General features: G+C 51.5%; 3 non-coding genes across 3 annotated transcripts in view; all 3 read right to left on the bottom strand.

Annotated features, from left to right (window-relative positions):
* LOC126476995 (large subunit ribosomal RNA) overlaps positions 1 to 59 on the bottom strand; it is a 4222-nt gene extending 4163 nt beyond the window's left edge. The window contains exon 1 of the ribosomal RNA XR_007587410.1: positions 1 to 59. This exon is cut by the window's left edge and continues 4163 nt beyond it. This is a non-coding gene — a ribosomal RNA (large subunit ribosomal RNA).
* A 188-nt stretch (positions 60 to 247) lies between these two features.
* LOC126476376 (5.8S ribosomal RNA) lies at positions 248 to 402 on the bottom strand. The gene has a single exon (XR_007586919.1). It is a non-coding gene; the product is annotated as a 5.8S ribosomal RNA (ribosomal RNA).
* A 351-nt stretch (positions 403 to 753) lies between these two features.
* LOC126476821 (small subunit ribosomal RNA) lies at positions 754 to 2662 on the bottom strand. The gene has a single exon (XR_007587260.1). It is a non-coding gene; the product is annotated as a small subunit ribosomal RNA (ribosomal RNA).
* Positions 2663 to 7500: the final 4838 nt, after the last annotated feature.

Below are 7500 nucleotides of genomic sequence, written 5' to 3'. Positions count from 1 at the left end.
TTTCCTCCGCTTAGTAATATGCTTAAATTCAGCGGGTAGTCTCGCCTGCTCTGAGGTCGTTGTACGAGGTGTCGCACGCCACACCGCCAGCCGGCTGTGCACGCTACCGAGTAAGTACCGGTATGCGAACCGCCAGGCGACGGGCGCGCATCGCACGTTTAAGGAGACGCGGCCGGCCCCACAGGCGGCCACGACACTCCCAGGTCTGCGAAGCGGGGCAAACGCCGCGCGCTTCAGTATACGTAGCCGACCCTCAGCCAGACGTGGCCCGGGAACGGAATCCATGGACCGCAATGTGCGTTCGAAACGTCGATGTTCATGTGTCCTGCAGTTCACATGTCGACGCGCAATTTGCTGCGTTCTTCATCGACCCACGAGCCGAGTGATCCACCGTCCTGGGTGATCTTTTCATAGTTTCCACTATCTCTTTCAAGACAGTTGCATAGGCGGGACTGAGGCGTGTGGCGGCCCCTGTTCCAGCGTTCAGTGTCCAACGGCCTCACGGCCGATGGGCGTCGTACGGCTCCACACCGGAGCGGACAGGCACTCGGGCGAAAGTCATTCAAAACCGGCGCCAGGCGCCGGGTGCCGCAGGCCAGCCGCTCCAGCGCTTCAGCGCTCGTACCACACAACATTGCCGTTAGTTTTGAGACGAACGCGTGGTTCCGCACGCGGCGCACGGCTACTGCGAGCCGTACAGGTAGCGTGTTGCGCGACACGACACGCACATCGAAAGACATGCAGTCTAGTCGGTAATGATCCTTCCGCAGGTTCACCTACGGAAACCTTGTTACGACTTTTACTTCCTCTAAATGATCAAGTTTGGTCATCTTTCCGGTAGCATCGGCAACGACAGAGTCAATGCCGCGTACCAGTCCGAAGACCTCACTAAATCATTCAATCGGTAGTAGCGACGGGCGGTGTGTACAAAGGGCAGGGACGTAATCAACGCGAGCTTATGACTCGCGCTTACTGGGAATTCCTCGTTCATGGGGAACAATTGCAAGCCCCAATCCCTAGCACGAAGGAGGTTCAGCGGGTTACCCCGACCTTTCGGCCTAGGAAGACACGCTGATTCCTTCAGTGTAGCGCGCGTGCGGCCCAGAACATCTAAGGGCATCACAGACCTGTTATTGCTCAATCTCGTGCGGCTAGAAGCCGCCTGTCCCTCTAAGAAGAAAAGTAATCGCTGACAGCACGAAGGATGTCACGCGACTAGTTAGCAGGCTAGAGTCTCGTTCGTTATCGGAATTAACCAGACAAATCGCTCCACCAACTAAGAACGGCCATGCACCACCACCCACCGAATCAAGAAAGAGCTATCAATCTGTCAATCCTTCCGGTGTCCGGGCCTGGTGAGGTTTCCCGTGTTGAGTCAAATTAAGCCGCAGGCTCCACTCCTGGTGGTGCCCTTCCGTCAATTCCTTTAAGTTTCAGCTTTGCAACCATACTTCCCCCGGAACCCAAAAGCTTTGGTTTCCCGGAGGCTGCCCGCCGAGTCATCGGAGGAACTGCGGCGGATCGCTGGCTGGCATCGTTTATGGTTAGAACTAGGGCGGTATCTGATCGCCTTCGAACCTCTAACTTTCGTTCTTGATTAATGAAAACATACTTGGCAAATGCTTTCGCTTCTGTTCGTCTTGCGACGATCCAAGAATTTCACCTCTAACGTCGCAATACGAATGCCCCCGCCTGTCCCTATTAATCATTACCTCGGGTTCCGAAAACCAACAAAATAGAACCGAGGTCCTATTCCATTATTCCATGCACACAGTATTCAGGCGGGCTTGCCTGCTTTAAGCACTCTAATTTGTTCAAAGTAAACGTGCCGGCCCACCGAGACACTCAATAAAGAGCACCCTGGTAGGATTTCAACGGGGTCCGCCTCGGGACGCACGAGCACGCACGAGGCGGTCGCACGCCTTCGGCTCGCCCCACCGGCAGGACGTCCCACGATACATGCCAGTTAAACACCGACGGGCGGTGAACCAACAGCGTGGGACACAAATCCAACTACGAGCTTTTTAACCGCAACAACTTTAATATACGCTATTGGAGCTGGAATTACCGCGGCTGCTGGCACCAGACTTGCCCTCCAATAGATACTCGTTAAAGGATTTAAAGTGTACTCATTCCGATTACGGGGCCTCGGATGAGTCCCGTATCGTTATTTTTCGTCACTACCTCCCCGTGCCGGGAGTGGGTAATTTGCGCGCCTGCTGCCTTCCTTGGATGTGGTAGCCGTTTCTCAGGCTCCCTCTCCGGAATCGAACCCTGATTCCCCGTTACCCGTTACAACCATGGTAGGCGCAGAACCTACCATCGACAGTTGATAAGGCAGACATTTGAAAGATGCGTCGCCGGTACGAGGACCGTGCGATCAGCCCAAAGTTATTCAGAGTCACCAAGGCAAACGGACCGGACGAGCCGACCGATTGGTTTTGATCTAATAAAAGCGTCCCTTCCATCTCTGGTCGGGACTCTGTTTGCATGTATTAGCTCTAGAATTACCACAGTTATCCAAGTAACGTGGGTACGATCTAAGGAACCATAACTGATTTAATGAGCCATTCGCGGTTTCACCTTAATGCGGCTTGTACTGAGACATGCATGGCTTAATCTTTGAGACAAGCATATGACTACTGGCAGGATCAACCAGGGAGCTGCGTCAACTAGAGCTGAGCAGCCGGCCGCCCGGGAGTGTGTCCCGGGGGCCCGCGCGAACACGCAAGCGTCCGCTCAATTATTCTGCAAACAGGAGGAGGCTGAGCTCCCCTGCACAACACACCTCGAAACCCTCTCAGGTCCCGGCGGCGCGCAGCGCCGTCCTAAGTACTTGGTCGGGTTCGAGAGAGGCGCAATCGCCCGGAGTTAGGCGAGTAGACGCTTTAGGTGCGACCACCCGTGCTCCCAACTGAGCTTGCCGCTGCCGACAGAGGCCCGGGAGCGTGCTGTCGTGGCATTGCCGGCGGGAGACAACACGCGCCACCTACGGTGACCGGCAGCTCCAACGCCGGCGCCACAGAAGGACAAAAGCCCCACTTGGGTGCCGAAGCGAACTCTCCCAGCACAGCGCACGCGCCAACACGTCCGCACAGCTGCGATACAAACCACCTGCGAGAACCGCTGGGGCGACCGAGCAGCAGACGGCGTCGCGGCGCCGAGCGCCGGGCGGCGGCGCATCCTCAGCGCACAAAGTCCTCAATCGGACCAGCACACTGCAGATGGCCACCGCGCTTCGCACCGGGCCCGCGAGGACCTACTTTGGCCGCAAGGCGCCGCGAGCAGGGGGCGCCGGCGCGTAGCTGCGCCGCCTGCCGCGTCCGTCGGCCGGCGCGCCTGCCACTGGCCGCCCCCACCAGCCGGCTGTAGCGCGTGCGCCCACGCACCGCGCTGCCAGCACGCCGGGCGGCCCCCCCTCACCGGCCGGGGACGGTCCCACCCAGCCACCGCCGCGTATCGCCTCACACCCAGATCCCCTTTCACGTTCGTGGGCATGGTGGGTATCCCTGAAACAACCGGTTAATAGCTCGACCGATCGTCGCCAACACTGATTCACCTCTAGCGAGAACAACCGCACCACAACGGGTTACCAGTTGTTCATTTGCGTAACGTCACCAGCAAACGTACACGTCCATCGCCATTTGCAACGAGTATTGCATGCCTGTGTCAGGTGTCACAACACACTACGTCTGCCCACATAGACGCAACAACATGTGCACGCCTAGAGAACACGTGGAAGGTCGACCCCGTACGTATGCGGTGTCCATTGCGCGAACGACTGTCAGCCGGCCTCTGCAGCATGTCGCAGATGTGGAACACGGTGCAACATGCTATCACGGTGTGTGAGAAGAGACGACTACGTCCGAATACACGCTCCACTACATCAACAGACTGCTCATGCTGATCGCCATCCAGGGCGTCCGTTCCTCCCACACGTCTGTATGGCGTACCACACTGCAATCCAGCTCTTATAGGGAGACGACACGTAGCTGCGTGCACAATATTTGGACTGTATGGTCCGCCGTTGCTAGGCGCAGTCGTCATACGGCCACATGTGCCACGATGTATCATTCAGTACATATGGACCAATGTGCAGTACAGTTTGTGGGTTTTGCGTACATCGGCGGACAGGTGACAGGCCGTACCACAACGTAGGCTGAGTACGTCGGCATGCGAAGGGCGTTGAACATGCAAACTTCTCACCGACCAGCTTGCGAAGGCAGGGGGGAAGGGGGGGGGGCATGTACGTCCTGCTGCTATCCACATTACAGTGTATAGCAGGAGCATGTGGAAAGTCAGCAACACCTGCAAGGTGTTTAACATGACGCGATACACAGGGGACCGGGCAGTGCGAGTAGCGAACTATATTGCGAGGGTTGCGGTTAGGCAACACTACACTAATTTAACGAGTTGCATAACAATTACAGAGCAGGTTCAGCGACAACGTGCGTCAGGTTAAGGCGCAATATAGTTTTGGTTACGGCGCACTTTAGGTTAGGTTAAGGCATATTATAGGTTAGGTTAAGGCATATTATAGGTTAGGTTAAGGCATATTATAGGTTAGGTTAAGGCATATTATAGGTTAGGTTAAGGCATATTATAGGTTAGGTTAAGGCATATTATAGGTTAGGTTAAGGCATATTATAGGTTAGGTTAAGGCATATTATAGGTTAGGTTAAGGCATATTATAGGTTAGGTTAAGGCATATTATAGGTTAGGTTAAGGCATATTATAGGTTAGGTTAAGGCATATTATAGGTTACGTTACGGCACAACATGGGTTACGTTACGGCACAACATGGGTTACGTTACGGCACAACATGGGTTACGTTACGGCACAACATGGGTTACATTACGGCACAACATGGGTTACGTTACGGCACAACATGGGTTACGTTACGGCACAACATGGGTTACGTTACGGCACAACATGGGTTACGTTACGGCACAACATGGGTTACGTTACGGCACAACATGGGTTACGTTACGGCACAACATGGGTTACGTTACGGCACAACATGGGTTACGTTACGGCACAACATGGGTTACGTTAAGGCACAAATTAGGTTAGGTTAAGGCACAAACTAGGTTAGGTTAAGGCACAAACTAGGTTAGGTTAAGGCACAACGTAGGTTAGGTTAAGGCACAACGTAGGTTAGGTTAAGGCACAACGTAGGTTAGGTTAAGGCACAACGTAGGTTAGGTTAAGGCACAACGTAGGTTAGGTTAAGGCACAACGTAGGTTAGGTTAAGGCACAAATTAGGTTAGGTTAAGGCACAAATTAGGTTAGGTTAAGGCACAAATTAGGTTAGGTTAAGGCACAAATTAGGTTAGGTTAAGGCACAAATTAGGTTAGGTTAAGGCACAAATTAGGTTAGGTTAAGGCACAAATTAGGTTAGGTTAAGGCACAAATTAGGTTAGGTTAAGGCACAAATTAGGTTAGGTTAAGGCACAAATTAGGTTAGGTTAAGGCACAAATTAGGTTAGGTTAAGGCACAACGTAGGTTAGGTTAAGGCACAACGTAGGTTAGGTTAAGGCACAACGTAGGTTAGGTTAAGGCACAACGTAGGTTAGGTTAAGGCACAACGTAGGTTAGGTTAAGGCACAACGTAGGTTAGGTTAAGGCACAACGTAGGTTAGGTTAAGGCACAACGTAGGTTAGGTTAAGGCACAACGTAGGTTAGGTTAAGGCACAACGTAGGTTAGGTTAAGGCACAACGTAGGTTAGGTTAAGGCACAACGTAGGTTAGGTTAAGGCACAACGTAGGTTAGGTTAAGGCACAACGTAGGTTAGGTTAAGGCACAACGTAGGTTAGGTTAAGGCACAAATTAGGTTAGGTTAAGGCACAAATTAGGTTAGGTTAAGGCACAAATTAGGTTAGGTTAAGGCACAAATTAGGTTAGGTTAAGGCACAAATTAGGTTAGGTTAAGGCACAAATTAGGTTAGGTTAAGGCACAAATTAGGTTAGGTTAAGGCACAACGTAGGTTAGGTTAAGGCACAACGTAGGTTAGGTTAAGGCACAACGTAGGTTAGGTTAAGGCACAACGTAGGTTAGGTTAAGGCACAACGTAGGTTAGGTTAAGGCACAACGTAGGTTAGGTTAAGGCACAACGTAGGTTAGGTTAAGGCACAACGTAGGTTAGGTTAAGGCACAACGTAGGTTAGGTTAAGGCACAACGTAGGTTAGGTTAAGGCACAACGTAGGTTAGGTTAAGGCACAACGTAGGTTAGGTTAAGGCACAACGTAGGTTAGGTTAAGGCACAACGTAGGTTAGGTTAAGGCACAACGTAGGTTAGGTTAAGGCACAACGTAGGTTAGGTTAAGGCACAACGTAGGTTAGGTTAAGGCACAACGTAGGTTAGGTTAAGGCACAACGTAGGTTAGGTTAAGGCACAACGTAGGTTAGGTTAAGCACAACGTAGGTTAGGTTAAGGCACAACGTAGGTTAGGTTAAGGCACAACGTAGGTTAGGTTAAGGCACAACGTAGGTTAGGTTAAGGCACAACGTAGGTTAGGTTAAGGCACAACGTAGGTTAGGTTAAGGCACAACGTAGGTTAGGTTAAGGCACAACGTAGGTTAGGTTAAGGCACAACGTAGGTTAGGTTAAGGCACAACGTAGGTTAGGTTAAGGCACAACGTAGGTTAGGTTAAGCACAACGTAGGTTAGGTTAAGGCACAACGTAGGTTAGGTTAAGGTACAATATAGGTTAGGTTAAGGTACAATATAGGTTAGGTTAAGGTACGATATAGGTTAGGTTAAGGTACGATATAGGTTAGGTTAAGGTACAATATAGGTTAGGTTAAGGTACGATATAGGTTAGGTTAAGGTACAATATGGCGTAGGTTCAGATACACATTGTTGTAGGGAAAGGTGTATTGGGGGGGGGGGGCGGCGGCAGGTTCGTTGATAGTGATTATCGTAATTGGATGCCTGCGGTATTATCTGATTTGTCACGTCAGGATGCACTTTTGGCTCATGACAGGCGGCGCTCCAATTCCATGGTTGTGGCAGATCTGTGTCTTTCATTCCTGCCATTGAATGTGTGCTGTGACAGGAGGCAGTATTGTGATGTTGGGTGCACCCCTGTGTAGGACATGTGTGGGTGTTCGTGGCTTAGCTGAGCAATGTGCGGATGTCGGAAGGGTGGGATATTGTGTTTTCTGGGTGGACCTCCCGGTCTGGTAATGATAGTGTGGATTGTGTCATGTGGCGGAGAGGATGCACTGGATGTTCTTCCATGCTGGTGGTTAGATATTGTGTGTGTGCCTGTTACAGGCAGAGAGTAGTGTGTGATAAGAGAGTAGTGTGTGATAAGAGAGTAGTGTGTGATAAGAGTGTCTGGCTGACGTGTGGTTCTCATTGTGTGCAGAGTCTTTCAGCATGTATAGGGACGGTTGTATACATTGTATTCTGATGGCTCTGCATCTATTACTCATCAGTGCCGTGTATACGGTTACTCTGGTTCCAGTCGAAACTGTTCTATCTCTGT

This window comes from Schistocerca serialis, chromosome 4, assembly GCF_023864345.2.
Source record: "Schistocerca serialis cubense isolate TAMUIC-IGC-003099 chromosome 4, iqSchSeri2.2, whole genome shotgun sequence".
Classification (NCBI taxonomy): domain Eukaryota; kingdom Metazoa; phylum Arthropoda; class Insecta; order Orthoptera; family Acrididae; genus Schistocerca; species Schistocerca serialis.
The sequence above is the reverse complement of the archived record's forward strand: the minus strand, read 5'-3'. Positions and strand labels throughout refer to the sequence as shown.